This window comes from Brienomyrus brachyistius, unplaced genomic scaffold (genome assembly GCF_023856365.1).
Source record: "Brienomyrus brachyistius isolate T26 unplaced genomic scaffold, BBRACH_0.4 scaffold123, whole genome shotgun sequence".
NCBI lineage: Eukaryota > Metazoa > Chordata > Actinopteri > Osteoglossiformes > Mormyridae > Brienomyrus > Brienomyrus brachyistius.
This window is the reverse complement of record NW_026042398.1, coordinates 240,020-260,430: the sequence shown is the minus strand read 5'-3', so window position 1 is coordinate 260,430 and position 20,411 is coordinate 240,020. Positions and strand designations below refer to the sequence as shown.

The 20,411-nt window shown below is 45.7% G+C and overlaps 1 protein-coding gene across 1 annotated transcript in view; it reads right to left on the bottom strand.

Moving 5' to 3' along the window:
* Window positions 1-3,231, bottom strand: part of LOC125727863 (roundabout homolog 1-like) — a 156,260-nt gene extending 153,029 nt beyond the window's left edge. Inside the window, 1 exon segment of the mRNA XM_049004840.1 lies at window positions 3,217-3,231. The gene's annotated coding sequence lies outside the window, so the exon portion shown is untranslated.
* Between the last annotated feature and the right edge of the window lie 17,180 nt (window positions 3,232-20,411).

Genomic DNA, 20,411 nt, shown 5'->3' with positions numbered 1-20,411 from the left:
ATTAAGAACATTTTTGTGCAAGTATAACTCCCACAAGCCCAAAGTTCTACCTTTGCTTGTTCGAGACATCTCACCTCAACAGTCATTTCCATGTTGAGGTGAGAGCGACCGGCTAATTGAGAGAGGGAATGCCATCCCAGCTAGCGACCACGCTGTAGCCCGAGATGAATGCCTGTCAAATCGATAGCAGCATGACCGACGCGGCCCTCCGCTTCTCGCCTTTAAGGGGAATCAGCTGACCTTTCCAAAGGGCAGGGCAGAGGTCAAGGGGTGGTGGTGGTGGGGGGGGGGGGTAGGGCAGTGAATCAAGCAAAGCTCAGCGTGGTGTAACCGGCAGCAACCACGTCGACGGACATACCCTGCTGTGTTAAAGGAGCCTAGTGCCTGCGAAGGAAAAGCTTATCATTGATATTCAGCTGGCGGTCTGGAGCAAGCATTAACAGCAGGTGTCTTTGGGGTGCGTGTCAGTGCAGCGGGGCTTGCTCTCTGGGTGTGTGTGTGTGTGTGCCGGGTAGGAGAGGGGAGTGTGTGGCACGGTCGGGGGTCCTAACAGATAAGCCAGTCGGGGTTTATGCAGGTCGATAATCTATTTATCTCATTTCTTCAAAGGCAAAGTGCTCAGAATGCAGAGCACAGTGAGCCCAGCAGCTCCTCTTGGAGGACAAAGGGCAGCTTTCCCTGGCTGAGTGGGCTGCAGCAAACACACACATGCAACCTGTAGGCCTGAGTCAGGGGTCTGGGAGGAACCTCCAGGGGGCGCCACATATAGAAGATCAGGAGATAAAAGGGCCCATTAAAGTTTACCGTAAGTTTGTCAGCAGAGGGGGAAGTGATAATCAAACACAACAGCCTCCATTTCGTTAATTTATTCACTTTGATAATTATAGTAGGAGCCATCAATGAAAAGAAAGAGTGAAATGTATTCCTATGTAAGGGTTTATAGGTGGATAAAACAGAATAGGATTGACACACAAACAAGGCATCAATATCAAGAATAAAATTAGGCATGAGATGTAACACTGGGCTTTTTAATGTACTGAAACAACAGAAAACCTGCTGGGAACCAAACCTGCCCTTTACAGACCTCATATCTGAAATGTGCTTCTGGGAGTTTGAAGGCCTGGGTTGGAGGTCTATATTAAGCCTAGTGAATAAGCAAGTTATACACAGAGAGGCGTGTAAACACCAATAATGCTGCTGCTGCTGCTGCCCGGATCGCGCGAGCAATACCAGGAGGCACGCAAGGGTGCTGGAGTCCAGCCCTAAAGCCCTAAACCCAGTGGAGGTGGGAGGGTTGAAGAGTCACTGTCAGGCAACTGTGATACAAAAAGACCCAAGAAATTCTCCTAACATTCTAGAACACATCAAACATGAGCATCAAGTCCTTAAAAAAATCAGCTCCACACATCAAACATCCTCTAAGCAAACTCAAATTTGGCTGTTGAGTCTCCTGCACCCCCTCCAATCATTTAGCAGAAACGCCAGGTGAAGTCATGGACAGAGGATTAGGGGTGCGACTGGAATGTCGTTGGTTCAAGTCCCAAGTGGTCTGCTTTACCACTGAAGAACTTCAAAATCATTTCCTAAATGTAACCAAATAGGTTCCATACAGGTGCATGGGAAAGCACTAAAGGTCTGGATGAAAGCATGTGCTCTCTCGCTTTACCCAAAGCCTTGGACTGTTCTGTGAGTGTCCTGATATTAGACAAGGCTGCTCTGAGAGCCACAGAGGGTCAGCTCCCTTTCCGGTGCTCCTGTGTGTGTTTTTGGGGAGTTCCTGAGTAAGAATGAGGTCGCCGTGCCCTTAGCACTGCAGCACTCTTCCCTACTACAGGAGCGCTCTAATACCAGCACAACTCACAATGAATATTTTATAGCCTCTCAGACATATAAGCTTTAAACGTATTTGTAAGTGATCAGTGTGGGACCTGGTGAGAAAATTGCCACATACTGTCATCAATATTCATGCTCCCGACCAATGGGATACAGAACGGGGGTCTTGCCCCCTCCCCTAGGTGCTCAGTTGCACCTGGAGTGTTACAGCAGACACATCACCAGCCACATTCCCAACTACATGCAGTTTGTCACTGGACACTACTGGTCGCCTGATGAGGGGACAGTAGGAGCAGGTGAGGATGAGTTCAAGGCCACTGCCAGAACATTAAGTATCACTTTGCAGTAAGTGCACCTTCATAATGCCTTTATAAAGCAGTCATAGAACATTCAATGCACCTTCACAATGCCTTTATAAAGCAGTCATAGAACATTCATTCGATGTACCTTCATAATGCAGTCATAGAACATTCAGAAGAAGCATGTAAGTATATCTTAACATCCTAACAGCTTTAATATACATTAATTACAGGCATTATACAATTATAATGTTTCTTATCATATAATGGTTGTTATTAATGTATATTAAAGCTGCTTAGGTATGGTCAGATGTTAAGATATATTTACATGCTGCCTATAAGTGTCCTATGAATGCATTATGAACATGCAGCTAGTAAGGCATTATCAAACATTATTTAAATAGAAGCTCTGACTGACTTTTTAAATGTTCTTAAAATAGGACAGTAAGGCTTTTGTAATATTTCCATCCTAGCTTAAATTTCTCAAAAACGTGAGTGCATTTTGATTTAATGAAATCAGTCCTGCGGTGTATTTTTTTTCCAAAGCGTTAGTCTGCTCCTCATTGTTGCGATTAGTTTTGCGCATTTGTGAGGATTCTCTGCGTAGTAGAACATCAGCTAAACAAAGGCATTCGCACACACCCCGGACCCGGTCTTATCCCTAAATACAGACAACTAAACTCTTTTTATATTTCCATAACAAATCAGAAGCGATTTTCCCGTATAATGCAGAGTTTAGTAACAAAATAAAACGCATTGTTAAACCTGGCAGACCTTTGTGATGTCATTTCCACAATTAACACATTCAACATCAGAACATCAGTGAAGGTGAAGGCAAGCAAGTCTCAACTTCCTCTGCCATTAATCACATGCAACACAATATTTTTTTCTCCAGTTTTTTTCAGATAGAAGCAAATGAAATCCATACATTGAATACAAGATCAAATATTTACATCAGCTATCTTATTATAGTAATTATGTAGTAATTGGATGTAAAACCCCCTACATGGTCCCTTTAAAACTAAAAACACTGACAAATAATTAATGAGGGCATGTGGAGAAGCGCCGGACGCACCAAACTCACCGTCGCTTGATGAATGTGTTGCTGTTTGACCTTTTGAAAAACAAGCTCCGTTATCTATTCCTTGATAAGACTTCTGAATAATGTTTATCCTGCCACCGCACTAATTTACATCCCACAACAAGCCGCATTACATTAAGATCAGCTCGTACAACCACAATCAATTTTCTGCATTTTTCTTTCTACTGACTAGCAAACATAAATATCTCATGATACCATTGCCTTTCGGGATTAGCCTTCGTCTTTTAACACAACCCATTCTCAGAAAGACACTTCAATTAAACTTTCACTGTGTTACTCGACATTATTTACGGTAATTGAAACATACATACTGATCAGCCTTTTCCTACTTTAAAAATAATGTAATCAACTAAATTAAAGCACTGTTTTGGCTGTCAGGGTCTGTTCGACCATTTCCCCCACTGTGCTGTTTGCGAGCCCGCACCTTTATTTACGTACATGCTGTATATACATAATTACATGCGCCACTCTGTTTCATCCAGCTGACGTCTTTAAATAAAGACAGAAGTCTATCTGACGAGCCGCTAGCGGCTGCCCCTTAAACAGCCAGAGACGGGAACATTAAAAAATGGATGAGAGGAGATATGAAGTTGTTATAAATCTGCTTCAAAAATACTCAGAGTACATGCTGTTAAAAAAACACCAGTAGAACCGAATATACTGTAACCAGGCGTACCGACCAAACAGATGATCTCGATAGGTTTGTGTTTGTTTTGTGTGTGTGTGTGTGTGTGTGTGTGTGTGTGTTTTAAGAAAACGCTAATTTAACCAAGAATAGCTCAAAACACCCCCAAAGGGATCATATAGAAGATGCAGCTTTATTTGGACATATTTGGAATTTTCACACATTCTTACCGTCAGGCAAGAGATATGTAACCATGCAAAATAAACCATTTCATTACTGTGATTTAAGATGTTTATTGCATGTTACGCTCATATCTGCAGAGAATCAAGACCTTTTTGTTTTAGTGTAACATTTAGCAAAACTAAAGAAGCTGCTGGAAATTCTTCAGGTGTCTCCATCCTAACTTAATTCTAAAGAGCAAAAACATTAAAGAATAATGCAAAAAAAGAGAGAATCAAGACAAAAATAAATGAAAGTGGCTGGGTGTTTACAAAGGGAAGCAGAGCGCGGATGGACAGGCTGCTCTTACCGATGAGTGATGGCTATAATATCCCCATGACTGCAGTCTGACAGCCACACACAGCCCGCATAACCTGCCCATAGCTCCACAGGGAAACACTTACACACCACATACACAACATTCGTCAACAAGCCATGAGGCTTCCTGTCTCCCACCCTGACTGATCGCGGCTTCTGTTATCCTCTCCTCCAAATTACCCAGAATTCCATGCCAAGGTATGTCAGCCAAGTCATGCTGGAGTAGATGTTTGGTTTGTCTTTCTCCACTGCCTTTATCTTGTATTTCTCAAACAGGGGTCTCTTATGCCCTCCCACGGAAGGAACCAAATTAATAATGACTTAGTATAAATAATTGACTCCTCATTTTTTGTATATTTTGCTTTTGTGTTATTCAATCAAACAGGACGACAGCCTCATTACAGCAGCCCCGGGCTGGGATACTGTGTAATTAACCTGCTAAATGACACAATTACAAAGTCATTTCCTGGCTCAATATCACGGCGATAACCTGGAAAATCTCGTGCTGAAGAGTCTGTCAGTTGTGCGCTACAGCGTCTGAAGGGCGTGATGAAGAAACAGCAGTCATCTTGTGGTTCGTTGTTAAGCTGCGGATGTAAGACATTAGGAAATGAGAAACGAAGGGCGTGGACATAAATCACCTCATCTCGTTTAAACGCCTTTCCTTTGCTGGAGGTGTCTCTTCATTAAATGCTTCATTAAGTGCTCTCTCCATTAGGCAGGTAAGAAGACAAAAAAACATGCCGCTTTGAACAAATACTTTACAGCATTTCCTACATCAGTGTTAGAATAAATGACGACAGTCTGAAATCCGCCAAGTTTTGATGAGCGTTTTCAGACGTAGGCCTTCCTCTGAAGACACCAGGCGTTTCCACTGGAAATAAGACATCACACTCCGGCAGGACCTACGGGTGACAGCCAATGACAAAAAGGCCAATAAAAATACGAGGAGAGCAGTCCTGACCTGCTCTGATTAACAAACCACAGGAGGTTACATCTCAAAGTTCAGGGTTCAGAGGAGAGGCCGAAATGACACGGGAGGACGAAGCTGAGCGGTCGATAGCTGAAGTTGCCGGGAGACGGACCTCCCCAGCAGGTGAGCCCTGAGATCACCATCATGGTGGCCACCGCCTAAAGTAGCTCATTTCAACAGTGTCGATGTATCTCTTGCCAAATCATTTGGAGGGCGTTCCGCTTTAGCTTAAAAACACAGATCTCTCCGAGCACTGCTGTGCCGTTACCCAGATCTGGGTGACGGCCCCAGACAGGTCAACACCACGGGCCATTGAATATGACAAAGAACTCAGCCACTGAACCTGAAATTCAGCTGATAATCCCTAAGACAGCCTACGCAGATACTGACGCCATGGCAACTTCGAGCGGTCGGAACACTGCAGGTAGCATTGGACCTGTCCTCATACCCGGCTCTGAAAAGCTGTACAGCGAAAGCAATGACTCACCAAATCAAAAATACTTAACCAGTGTTGGGCATTTCAGGTCCAGAAAGTAAAAATCCAGACCAAGGTTTTGTTTCTACCAACCAGTTGAGCATAAAGAGTCACAGTCACAGCGAACTCAACTCAACCTTGGTCTGGATTTGTAGTTTCTGGAGCTGAAATGACCAGCACTGTATATAACTATCACAGCCATTAAAAGTGAAAAGGAGGGTGTTCGCCATGAAGATGCATGTTTACAATGAATTTTTAACCAACAATTTTCTTTATTTGTACTTGCCCATATAAGCAAGATTCTACAGCAGGCAAAGAGGAAGGAAGAGAAGACGCAGGATGTAGACGGATAAATGGGCGTCACCACACAGGGAGGATACTAGGCTCGGGAAGAGATACATGATGTGTCAGCCGTCCTCCAAGCACAATCGGCATCACATTTATTTTTTTGCACAATCCAAAAAATATAACATGTCTCCAGGGCCCGATGTGGCTGCAAGACGACAAGATTTAGCTCTACAGAGGGTCCTACGTTCCTGTTTTTGACAACTTTTTCAAGGGTAGAATGGCAGCTGACTTCCTGAACTTTGGACAAAAGGCATTTCTGCTTACACCCTAAAGCACTACGCCACCTGCTGCCCACCTTCAGAAGCCTTTCGTTTCGGGCACATTTAGAAGACTAATTTCTGTATCAGCAATTAAATTCAACGAGGTAATTTCGGAGTCAAAAACCATTCATTTCAAACGCCACCCGTCGATTAAGCCGTGTACTGCTCACAACAGGGGTTTGGGCTGGTGGGGGATTGTCTGTCCAAATGAAAAGGTTTTTCTGGTTTAACACTTGCCTATCGTGTTGCACTGTCACTCTCCATGTGTGGATGGCAATGGCTGTGATGGCACAGGTAATGTAAGGCAGAGAGAGAGAGAGAACCGAATGGAGAAATGGAAGCTCTGCGTTCTGAACACTGGTGAGATCTGCCTCCGGCCAGACCCAGGGAATGAGGCACACGGCTGATTAAACCAAGCATTTACTGTTGTAACAAATATCACTCCGTCACTTCAGTCCTTCACACTACGCAGTCCCCACCCTCCATAGGGACACACATACAGCCACACCATTTGCTGCCAGAGTCTAGAAAGAAGATCTGATCTCCAAGTCCGCCTGGCTCCCATCTCACCATCACATGCTCCATCTCCGTATCCTGCTGGTGGGTTATTAGTATAGAGAGCTTTCCAAACAGAGCTCAGACAATGAGCTCTGTCCCACCAGACCCAGGGACCCAGGGACCCACAGCATTGTCCCCCACCAACAGTCACTGGTCTGCTAACAGGAGACACTGGGTACTTCAGTCTGCTGGGATCCTAATATCGCCCCTGTTTACTCACATCTCCTATTTATTTATCCACTATCATGGGATGGCATGGGGGCGCAGTGGTTGGCACTGTTGCCCTGGTGGGTTCAAGTCTCTGCCAGGGTTTGAATGTTCTCCCCTTTTCATCATGGGGGGTCCTCTGGGGACTCTGGTTTCACCCCCACAGTCCTAAAACACACTGGGGTTGATTTAGTAAACAGTGTGTGAGTGTTCCGAGGTCGGCACCCCATCCTGGGTTGTTCCCTAGGCTCCAGACGCCCGTCACCCTAAATAGGACAAGAGGTTACAGAAAGGGGAGGGATGCACCCCTGTAATACCTCTTTCTAAAGGTCAGTGTGAAACTGTCTTGAATCAGCGTGAATGTACATACACATACGTGCCCTGGTGCAGCTACCATGTGAAAGAACTGATACCATAATAATTTGTAACATGATGATCTCTCAGTACAGCCCATGACTGAGGTTCCCAACACAAGCTGCCAGAGTTAAACTGCCAAACACGTTGGGCAGGTGGTGGGCAGGTAGTGGGCAGGGGGTGGACAGGGGGTGGGCAGGGGGTGGACAGGTGGTGGGCAGGTGGTGGGCAGGTGGTGGGCAGGGGGTGGGCAGGTAGTGGGCAGGTGGTGGGCAGGTAGTGGGCAGGTGGTGGGCAGGGAGTGGGCAGGGGGTGGGCTTGTAGTGGGCAGGTGGTGGGCAGGTGGTGGGCAGGTAGTGGGCAGGGAGTGGGCAGGGAGTGGGCAGGCTGAACAGCCCCCTGGGAATCCCTGTTCTCTCGAAGTGCCTGAGCCGTCAGCTGGAGCCTAGAAGGTTCCTGCAGTCGTCCTCACCACCAAACAGGTGTGATTCAGCTGAGGGAGGGAGGGAGTGATTATTCCTTGGCAGAGCAGGAGGACGTTTCAGGGCACAGCGGTGGATTTCTGCTCCGCGCCTCATACAGTGAAGCTTTGCCTCTGGATTATAGGGATCCTAGCTGACTTCCTGTTCTATAAAATAGCTGGATGAATGAATAGCAGGTTGTGGTGAAAAAGAAGGCAAGAAGTAATAATAATAATAATAATAATAATAATAATAATAATAATAATAATAATAATAAATTGTCCTTTGGTCACTTTAATGTACAGTTAGATGAGAGGGCATCATCTATTGAATAAAATAATTACTGGCCCCAATGACAATTCATAAAACAATTAGACCTTTATAAAATAGCAGAAACTAAGTGCTAAAAACAAGAAAGACATTGTGATTAAAAAGGATTCCAAAGTTTGTTGAGCGAGGGAATTACATCTTCCCCGGTGGTGGCAATTAATTAATACCAGCAACGGTTTTTCCGGAGATCGCACATTGTAACTGCTCAGATTCAATGATTCACTGGGTAGTGAAACCACAGCAGCAATGCAAATGAAGAACAATGTTTGATTAAGTTTTTAGCTCTGAATGTAAAACTTTCACCAATTCAAATAGCTGGAGGAAAAGCAGCAAATGTCCCTTAAGGCTTGATGCCCTAGAATAGATGCCACTAGACAGTGTTCCATTCCCCCAGTGTAACCCAGAAAGACAAAAACAAATTAAAAGTGTGATGGACCAAATGAGAGGAAAAACCAGTGAAAGATCAGCCTCTCAACGACAACATTGGCCTCCCATTCAGGAAGCATCAGATAAAGCAGGTCTAGGGTCGTAAAGGGTTAACAAGGCCTACATGCACTTAAAGGCCCCATCGGAAGAATCGGTTATGCTGATTACAGCTCAGGGAACAAGGCAATGAGATAAACAAATAGGTTTGCACAGGAGATGCTGAAGCAATGGGAGCGAGAGGAAAGCCCCACGCGCTGAAACATCAGGCCAAGCGAAGACGCTCGCAGTGCTCAGTTATCATGCAGCGGACGCCTTATTTCATTTGTTCCTGAGCTCTGCGTGGTCAGGACACTCCCTTTGCTTTTTGGTATTTGCTTAGACTGCCTAGGGGAGACAAAAATGATAAAAGTTTGATGTCAAATCTGACAAAGTAAATGGCAATAAAAGGTTGGCGTGGATTCAGTCGACTTCCTTCTCAGCCTGTATGTGTGTGTCTGTGGCAGAGGAGTTTGCAGAGTCTCCCTGTGTCACACAGCTTTTCCTGTGCAGTCTAAAGACATACGGTTTGGTGAACTGGTGTCTATAGATTCCCCATAACGTATGAACCAGGGCTGCAAACTTTGCTCAGCTGGCTGCCGTGAGATTTTCGATTCGAGGCAAGTCTGCAGACACATGCAAAGGCATTATCAAGTACGTAACAGCAAGTATCAGGCCAGATGCAGGAGATCTGCCAACCCTGTGCATGTATGAACCCTGTGATGCACTAGCGTCTGAGCTTGGATGCCCCCTTGCCTCAGTTTCCATGCCGCCTGGTATAAGTTTCATCTTCCTCCCTGATCCTGTGCTGGCTAAGTGATTAGATCAGTATCTCCCAATCCGGTCGTTGGGGGCCCACAGACAGTCCATGTCTTTGCTTCCTTCCAGCTCCTGGTAGGGAATAGGAGGGAGCAAAAATGTGGACTGTCTGGCAGGGAGCTGGGAGGGAGCAAAAATGTGGACTGTCTGGCAGGGAGCTGGGAGGGAGCAAAAATGTGGACTGTCTGGCAGGGAGCTGGGAGGGAGCAAAAATTTGGACTGTCTGTGGGACCCTGAGGACTGGATCGGGAAACACTGGTTTAGATGACAGAAGGGAACAAACTCACCAATTCAAATCATATCTTGTGGCTCATATTTTTCTGCCATCATATTGGTTTTGGTTGCGCTAAAGCTGACAGTCAAACGGAATCCTGCCCGAGACTCATTCTGAATGCACCTCCATGTGAGCATAGACAGCCATAGGTCTCCCCCGGGCTGCATTCCGGCACCGGTGGGTCATAACAAAGGCTCTTCGCCGGACAAAAGCCGGACGCGGAAACCTGAATGTCAAAGCCCAGCGCAAATAAAGTGATTTCATGGCTACGGCACCTTCAAGGAATTTAATCAGGGACGTGCACCAGGCACCCATGTATCAGTTCAATATTAAAACTGCATACCCTTGAAAATTAGCCTTGTCTGATTTCCCTCTCCAAGTTTCTGAGTGTCGCCCGCAGTAAATTGATGCGATGCAGTTTATTGGAGAGGAACGTAAGCAATTTTTCCCCCCGTAATCACATTTGCTTAAAACTTAATTGTAGAGTAAAAATAACTGGGGGGGCTGCTCAAAGAAGGAATTTGAATGAGACGGAATGCCACAGCCATGAACGAATGCAGACGAATGCAGTATATTAAGCAATTACACTATATATTGTTCCTTCTCTTTGGTGAACGAGAACAGATGAAGTGGATTAGAAAATCAGTCAGTGGACGGCGGCAACAAGGTTGAACCCGAAGACCATGACGTTCCAGGCCGTGACGTTCTGGGAATGTTGCGATTAAGAAGCTGCTTCCCGCAGTTAATCAGGATGCTTCTTTGAAGGCTGCGGAAGTGAAGTGGGGGAGGCAGACAGCTACCTGTGCCAGTTTCTGTCCCAAACAAGTGGCACGACACTGTTTCTCTTTCCGGGAAACAGTCCAGCTCTCTCAGTTACTGCGGCACTTCTTAGTTTTCACCAGTTATTATGGCATAACGTCCTAATGCCCAGGTACCCTGGTATTACACCTTTTTAGAGAAGTACTACAGCATCTCACTGTCTTAGCCTGTTGCAAAGACATTACACCATCTTAACCGGTGACTATGGCATTACACCTTCCTAGCCCATTACTATATCATTATAACTTCTAAATGGATTACTACCACATTACTCCTTCTTAGTTTGTTACTAAGACATTACACCTTTTTATCATGTCACTATGGTATTACCCATTCTAGGCTTGTTATTATAGGATTATACCTTCTTAGGCTGCTACTGTAGCATTACACCTTCTTGGCCCATTACTACACCATTACACCTTTTTAGTCCGTTACTACACCATTACACCATTTAGTCCGTTACGACAGCATTACACCTTCTTAGCCTGTTACTACACCATTACACCTTTTTAGTCCATTATTACACCGTTACACCTTTTTAGTTCGCTACTACACTATCACCCTTTCTTGATCTGTTACTACAGAATTACACTTTCTCGGCCCGTTACTACACCATTATACCTTCTTAGCCTGTTACTACACTATTACACCTCTTTAGTCAGTTACTACATGATTACACCTTCTTGGCACATTACTACACCATTACACCTTTTTAGTCTGCTACTACACCATTACCCCTTTTTAGCCTGTTACTACACTATTACACCTCTTTAGTCCGTTACCATCACGCTGCCATGACTGCTTCGCTGTGGTGCTTTTACCAGCTGGACCCGAGTAGCTCCATATAGCAGCCTGAGCTACAGCGTGACTTGATGAAGAGCATGAGAGAAAAAGCCCCAGGAGGCAGACAGACAGCATGCAGACTCCGAGCGACGGTGCCCACCCAGCCGCTCATGCAGACACACGCCCACCTCCCTGTTTATTGTCCTTCTCAATCCTGCATGCGAGGAGAGAAGGAGACACTCTTTGCTCCTCCTCGAAAAAGTGGACCCGTGACAATGCCAACAGATCCGAAAGGCTTCCATCCGCAGGGCTCGTGTGGAGATGACGAGGATGCGGGGGCCTCCATCTGGGCACCGCTACGTTCTCCAGAGCCTCTGACACATACGCAAACTTGCCAGACGAGTAATGCAGTAGCAAAGTGCAGCCATTGTGTTTGTCGGGAAACTAGGGAAAATGGGGTGTTTCGGAATTCCTTCACACTTTTTCTGGCAGCAGCAGAGATTAGAGACAAAGGAAAGAAAAGTTGCTGGAAGAACCCCCCCCCCCCCCATCCCATCCCCCAACCTCCTGGCCGCCTGCTGATTTCCCCCCCCCCCCCCCCATACCAGAAAGCTTCTGAAATATCGAATGGGTGTAAAAACAGAGTGGGCCAAGAGGTCCTGACCACTGCTGTACAGGAACCTTGAGGAAAATGGAGGTTCTTCTACAAGTCTGTAGACTTGGGTCACTGCACCAACGGAGGTGTTTTCTTTCCATTTCGAGGGACAAGACAGAAAATAAAAAAAGAACTCGCCCTTTGATCTGAGTAGCGCTTCTGTCATTCACTATCAGAGGTGCAGCTCACATTGTCTGAGGCTCCCTGTTCTCATTTCACTTGGCATTCTTGTTCTTCTGAAACACAAATTGTTTTCAGGGGCCACAGGGCACGAGTTGTACGATCTGGCCGCAGCTCTTGGGAGGCGAGTCGCCTGCCCCAGGGGGCAGATCCCCCATAAAACTCTCTTAATGCACTCTAGGTAGTTCTAGAAAGAAGCCGCTGACCATCAGACCATATGAGATACTTCTGTGAGGAGAGAAAGCCAGAAGAAAACCCATCCTGGATCCTAATCCTAGCAAACAGCCCCCGCTTGAAAAGAAAGCTGATACCCACAGGCGTCATTGCACTTTGAGCTAAGAAATGTTCCCCACAAAGCGATTCTGTCCTTCCCTTTCACAAGGTTGCTTTTAAGTTTAAATGCTTTCCAGACCGAATCCTATTGATCGTCTCAGGTCATGGGGAAAAAAAGTAATTACAGAAGGCTTCTGATGAACAGGAGGAGTAAATTGTTCGGGTTTGTCCGTGGTCAGAACTGTGAAACCATCAACTTTCCAAGCCTGGCCTTGTCAGAGGGTCAGAGATGGATGCAGCTTCCTTAAATGTCTAATTTTATAGATGAAAGGTATAAAATCAACATGTATTACATTTAGAACTAGCAAATGAAGAAGTCTGAGATTACACCAATAATCCTAAAGATCTACATCTGTTGTACATTAATTAAAATTTACCCACGAAACTTTTCCCTTTGACACTGTTTAGGAGCCACCATCTTTATCTTGCAGGTTATTTAAAAGGCATTTACAGAAAACCACTATTTTTAGCTATTTACATTTTATACCATTAACCACGATCCTTTACTGGATAAACAGCGGTGGATGGATATTTATATATCTATTACATTTACAAAAGCAGTTCAGGTTATGAACTGCGCTACGGGCGATTTTGTTCATCTTTAAAGTCAGTTCCCCAAGCGCAGTGCTACCCACTGACCTTCACGCATGATGAACTGAGTGAGAAGTGCATGATTTTACTGAAATAAGAACACCTCGACTCGTGGAAGAGAAGTGGCTCCGAAGAGGTGGGAAAATTAGTTTTAATGATTGCAACAATTCTCTCTCCGAAATACAGAAGAACTGATGAAAGAGCAATTAGGTGAACAATAAAGGCAGCATAAGAGAAGCAGGGGCCCCTAGGAATTCCTTCCTTATAGACTTTCTGCGTTTCCTCACTCATTCCGACTCCCCCTCAATTTACAAGATAAAGGGGATCCGTAAATCTCCCTTAACCCCTGCAATCCTCAAGGCGTGAGTAACGGAAGGAGAAGCCAGGCAGCCTCTTCATAAATCCCTGTGCGATCCCGCCAGGGCCACAGGGTTATCCGCAGCATTGCCGACCTTCATATCCTCACTCAACTTGATCCCACAGAGGAGTATACAGACATCGCTATCGCTCTTTCCCATACACATATACACACGCCGGTCCCCTTCGCCAGCAAGCTGAAGGAACGATCTCTCTCACCCACAGACACGGTCAGGCCATGCCTCGTCCTCACACACTGTCGCAGGAAAGACACAGACGTGGCATGGCACACGCACAGATGCACACCTGCGAAAGTGTCCTAAAGGTCACAGTGAAAGTTACGAGATCCTATGCGTCAGCAGCCTTCTGCTTAACTAATGTTGTTTGCAGCAGTTATTAAATCAGCACTGAAACTCAGCTCATGACTGAGCAAAACCCTGAATTCTCAATAGGTGTCCCAGCAAAGGAGAAGGGACCACTAGCTTATTTGCGTCTAACTTCACCTGGCATATGTGTCACCATTTGATCCCAGATTTCTTCCCGTGTAGGAAAAACATTCGCAAATACGCCAAAGGTAGTTGACGGTTCACTTGGAAGCAGCAGCTGAAAATGACAAAGGTTATGCAAACCTCAAGGCTTTCACATCACCACAGAAGGGGGGGGGCTACCTATCTACCCACCTAAACACATCTGCAGTACCCACAATCCCTTTGGCCTCCCCTCCCCCTCCAGATGGCTGGTTAGCTACCCCAGCAGAACAGTCTTGGCCATGCAAATGACCATGTTGGACGGGCTCTCATGGGTATGGGTGGCTGTAAGTCTCTATAGATCACGGGGGCATCTTCTAATTGTCCGTGAAGGACACAAGATCCTTCCACATGAGGTTCAGGGAGGTCTTCCAAGCAAGGAACACACAGGCCTGCACATACAATGTATAGCAGCCCACTGATCCTGTGAGTGCGTAGACAGGCGAAAGGAAATTACTGACAAGTATCAATGCAGAGAAAAATGACTCCTCACCTCCAGCATCTCATTCTATTGTTTAGAACCATTGGGTCAAGTTCCAACAGCAATCAGTATCCATTACATTCTTCAGACTCAACAGACCCGGCCCTCAGACATTAACAAACACACAAAAAACACAGCCTACACTCCCCACATCTCCCGCCCAAGAAAAGTAATGAAATAAATTTGAATAATGATGTTTAGAAGCTGTTCAAGAAAAATCAATCAGGGGTTCTCACCCTTGTTCTGTAAACTGCCTTGTTCAGCACTAAATTCTGAGCTGTTAAGTACAGCTAATTTACAAGGCATGAAAATGGTCCGTATATCTCTGTTCCTGTCTCGCACGTTACCATTAACTCCTCAGGGCCTTCTGGAAGCATGCTCTCCTTCACAGAATCACTCTGACCTCACATTAGTGACTCTCTCGACGTTCAGCTGGAAAGAAACCCAAATTCTTTTACTGCCAGCAATAGGATCATAACCCAACAGAACTCAAAGGCGTGGAGTCGCCAAATATCTGATGAGAGCCGAGCCTAAGCTCTGCACTTTTCCTGGGTTCAGGATAGCAGCCATCTAAAGGCTAACGACCCTTTAGTTAGCTTACGGTTACTTGCAATTGACAGTCTTAAAATTGCAGCTTTCACAATTGAATCCCTCCCCCCAAGGAAAAGCATCCTCCCTGATATGCAAAAATGCACTTATGCGTTTGATGCTCTAGCACTGATGCTGTGGCACTCTCAATTGCATTTGTTGTACCCTGTCGCACGAGTTATGCAAGTGGCTCTTGAGTGACGGGTAAATGAATGAATGTCACATTACTATGGGAATTTAAGCAAATTGACCTTGGCAAGGACCAATATAATAACATTATAGCATGAAGGCGCCGAACAGCCAACATCAACTGACAGGCCACACAAACCACAGAAAGTCGATGAAGAACCACAGGAATCCATCTGTCCGACGGCACTGACATCCTATAAATCCTGATACTCTCCATGATATCTATATTGTGCTTCTCTTTGCAGAGTCACTACCATCCTCAGTGATGCATCACATTCTGTACACCATTTGTATGAACTGCTGCAATCTGGTATAAGGTACAGGGCACTTATATCCCACAGCACCAGACTTAAGGACAGTTTTTACCCCAATGTGGTAACCAGACTGATCTGAGACACGGAAAATCCATTTGTACTTTGCACATACTATTCCGTATTTTGTATATATTGTTACATGTTTCATGTCCTGCCTCACTGCACTTTTTTGCACCACTTGGGAAGTTGCCATTCACATCTCATTGTACTATCATGTACTATGACACTGAAAAGAACTGAATCTTGAGTCTTGAATCTAGGATCAGCGTTTCTCCACTCGCTCCTTGGGGACCTCCAGACAGGCCTCAAGTCTGCTCTCTCTCTCAGCTTCCAGCACATTGTTCTAACAGAACAATCAAGGAATCAAGATCACCGAATACCTGGTCGCGGTGTGTTGGGAGCTGGGAATCTGAGACTGGGGGGGGATTCCCAAGGACTGGGAGTCTGTAAATGAAGGGATTCCCCAAAGGCTGGGTTGAGAAAGACCGATATGGATGATGCTCTGTAAGTGTTGCCTAGCATGGTTACATCAAACGAGAAGATACCCACAGCCGACTCCTGATTCATGACACCCCCCAATAATATCAGACTTGCCCCACCCCCCCACACCTCAAAGTGAGGACCTTGGGGCGGGGCCTTTCCGCAAAGGCCAAAGCTGCCTCGATGCATCACCATGGCGACATGCAGAGAGGTGAAAGGGGGTATCGAGTGAGCCGTGCTATACAGACAAAATAGCCAGACATGACCTTTTGGGGCTCGTGCGTGTGGACGACGCAGCAATGGCAGGAACTGGGAGACAGCGAGATGGAAGGAGGGGTGGCGTGTTATCCGTGAAGCTCAGCCAATCTGTGTCACTTTAAAACAGTGTCACAAACTCTGCTCCTGCAGATCTACCATGCTACAGAGCTTAGATGCAGCCGTCATTTAACACACAAGATACAGATAAGTATTGCAGCCAGCTATGCTGAAGCTAAGCTGACTCTAATACTGAGACGCTGCTGAAGGGCCCGATTATCTGTATTCCATCAGGTGTGTTAAATTAGGGGGCGGCATGGTGGTGCAGTGGTTAGCACTGTTGCCTCACACCGCTGGGACCCGGGTTCGAGTCTCCGCCTGGGTTACATGTGTGTGGAGTTTGCATGTTCTCCCCATGTCGTCGTGGAGTTTCCTCTGGGTACTCTGGTTTCCCCCCACAGTCCAAAGACATGCTGAGGCTGATTATCCCAGTAGGATAAGCGGTTTGGAAAATGGATGGATGGGTGTTAAATTAGGGCTGCAACTAAGCTCTGCAGGGTGGCAGATCTGCTGGAGCAGGGTTGGTGACCACTGCTTTAAAATCTTACATTTTCCGCTTATAGCAGAGCATGGAGATCCACAGGCATGTGTGAGCAAAATGACAAATGCAGAAATTCCCCTGCATTCCAACAAGGGGAGCATCGTTAAATCCTGCCTCCCCGGGCCTGAAGCGCTAGCTCCTCAAGGCCATTACTAATGCCGACAAAATGCTGAAATGTTCTCCCATTTGGGAACTATAATCGATGCTGAGGTAGTAAGACACACATGCAAACTCCCTGCACGAAGGGTGGAGACCAGATTCGAACCCCGCTACCTTAGACGTGTGAGGCAACAGTGCTCCGGAACGGAACAGCCAGAGGACTAAAACAGCGAGATTTATTAGACAAAGGCTTTGTTATGGTTATGGAAGCCTGACCTTTAGCACCTGAGTGAGGCAAGATGTGCTCATTAGCAACTGGCTACGACAAGCTGAGCAGAGATAGCGCTCCGTTGTTTGGATTCTGACAGCTCAACAAAAAGCTGTGTGAATGAAGGACCAAACACGCCGAAGCGCAGGCTCCAGCGCAGGAGCAAGCTGCGATCGCTCTCTTCCAGCTAGACAATGGCGAATGGGAGTCCATCCGAAATGTTGACACCTGACTTTCCACCTTTATTTTTTGGCTCCGTCTCAATCCCATCCATCGCGTTTGACGATTTGTAGGCTCCAGAACAAGGGCAAGGTTTCTAATTGTTCTGAAGTCGATAGAGGAGGTGCAAGGTATGAATTAGTGTGAGAATTCATCATGCGCCTTAAAATGCCATGTGGCACAAGCAGGTACCCATACAAATCTTATACTGCAGCTTGAATCTGACGCCCACCATAGCCACCACAAGATCGCCGAGCAGACTGGTTGGACAACAGAGGCAGGACCACACCAGAGGACCCAGGACTACGAGGTGAGGAGGAACTGGGACTCAAAATACATAGAGATGGAGAAATGGAAAGTCCTCCATTTTCACTGTCCCGCTACCTACCAGTGAGGAACTACAACCGATGTCTGCAGAAAATGAGGCAGAGGAGGAGAAACATAAATGCCAGTAATCGAGGCCAGATATCTTAGATGACTCCTGCATAAACACTTAGCTAAGCTCACATTAGTGTTACATGAACAACCTGATGCTAAACACATAAATCTCTGCAATTCAGACTCCTGGCACCTCCGTAAGACAGGGAACAGTTTTAGGACCATTTATGAATATTATAAGTCTAAGCATTAAATTACAACCACAATCAACATATCAAGCTCTTGAATATCTTGTGAAGATGTTAGACTGTGGCGCCCAATGAAACAGCTCCCTCACCTGAACCTAATTTCACAGTAAGTCTGAATCTATTACTCCAGTTGTACTGCACAGCCACTAACCACAGTTGCCAATTAAAAAAACGATCAACAAAAAAAATGTGTGAGAAGCAATCATAGTTCACCTCTGTCCTTCTCTCAGACTGCAAGCTGTGAAATATCAAGGCTGGTCGTCACTGGAGGAACAAGACTGCAGCCAATTAATCAATTAGATTGATTGCAAATCGTGGTATTCGTAATTGATCTCCAGGTCGGGGCATCGATTTCGTTATTGTTCAATAACACGGCGCGCTTTTCATGCGAAGGAATTAATTAAATCTCCATCACGCAGGAGGGAATCGATGCTTTACGCCACACAGAAAATGTATCGATGCCACAGCTCGCAGGCTCTACAGTAGACGCTCAGAGAGGAGATGCACTGACCAGCTCCATTTTCACAGACACTCAGCATGAGGACAACATTGATTTTTTTTTTCTAACAAAAGAGAAGGAAACTGCAGGGGGGGGAAATGAGATATTTCCATACAGCCATGGTCAAAATCCTGCTCCGCCTTACTTTTAAAGAAAAAGGCCAGAGGGTCACATAGACCTCAATGAAGTTGAAAATACCCCTTTCAGCCCATTTGCTGTGCACATTATAATGTAAAAATGACAATGCATTTTTCTGACTAGGACTGCAACACATATAGATCCAAAGAATTACGCATTAACAGTTAGAAGCACAGCCAATGCAAGCATTTCAACATTATAAAATCCTCATTGTTAACTCATCGCATGCAGCACCATCACAAAGTCTTTGCCGGATCCCCATTTCAGAGCCGGCTACTAGCCATGCTTTCTTTCTGTGAACCTACTTTAAGTCCCACATTTAAATGTTCAGCAGCAAGTACATGCAGGTCTGTGCATGTGCCCAGAAAAGCATGCGGTCTCCTTAATCCTTAACAATCTGCACTTGTGCTGAGAGGTTGGTAGTCAGTCTCTGGAAAGGTCGTTTCTGTAGTGCCCACGAGTAAAGTACTCAACGTCAAGTGCTATTGTAAACATTCAGCTTTAAAAAACAGAAGACAAAAGGAACCCTCAAGATAGAACTGTCTCTTAAGGTAGAGTGCAGCTGAATGTCAAAGTAGAACCACCCCCACCCCCCACAGAAAGAGAGATCTTGGGGCGTGTTTATGGCTTCATGGTAAATCACTGAGTAAAGGAGGAAGCCTCTCTGGGCCAAGTCACTAAGTCAATACGTTTGCAGGAAAGCTGCAGTCGCTTGTGTAGACGGCAAACCCCCCACCCCGACACACAGACTCACACCTCCAGCGGTGACTTCTAGCCCCTACACCACCCCAATTCCCTGATTGGCTGCTTTCTGAACAGACCTGCCTTTGACTCAAAAGCGGTGAGGAAAGACTCAATCTTACGGCAAACACCACACAAGTCCTGCGTGCGTTTGCGTGTCGGCCTCATTGTGTTACAGCGAACACTCCTTGGAGGGTTTAGGAGGTAAGGGACCTCATGGGATGAGGCATGATGCATACATAATTTGTCAAAAATTACTGTTTATTACAATGCAAATAGAACACAGACACAGAGGGACACTAATCAAATATTATTCGGGCTCGCGTATGCAATAAAAAATGTCACTTGAGTTATAAAATTTGGTTTCTGCATTGATATGCAGGCCGAGTAAAAACTAATTCAAAATCAGAAGCAGGATATGATTATGGAGGAACATCTCAGATGGAGTGTAGACAATCAAAGACTGAGCACATTGTCTGCTCGTACAGTGGTCCACTGCTGTTGTCCAACCTTGAGATTATCAGGACACCATTTTGGTAGGTAATTCTAATATTATACTTGATAATGTGCAGATAAGGGCTGTGGTGATACGAGCTGAGTACAGCCACTGAGGACTCAACTGGTTGGCTGAAAAATCTTGGGCTGGATTTTTACTTTCTAGGCCTGAAATGTCCACCTCTGACTGTGGTAGATAACAATCTGTGATTCAGCACAGTTTGGTGCCTCTGTGCATTCACGCACAAGGCACAGT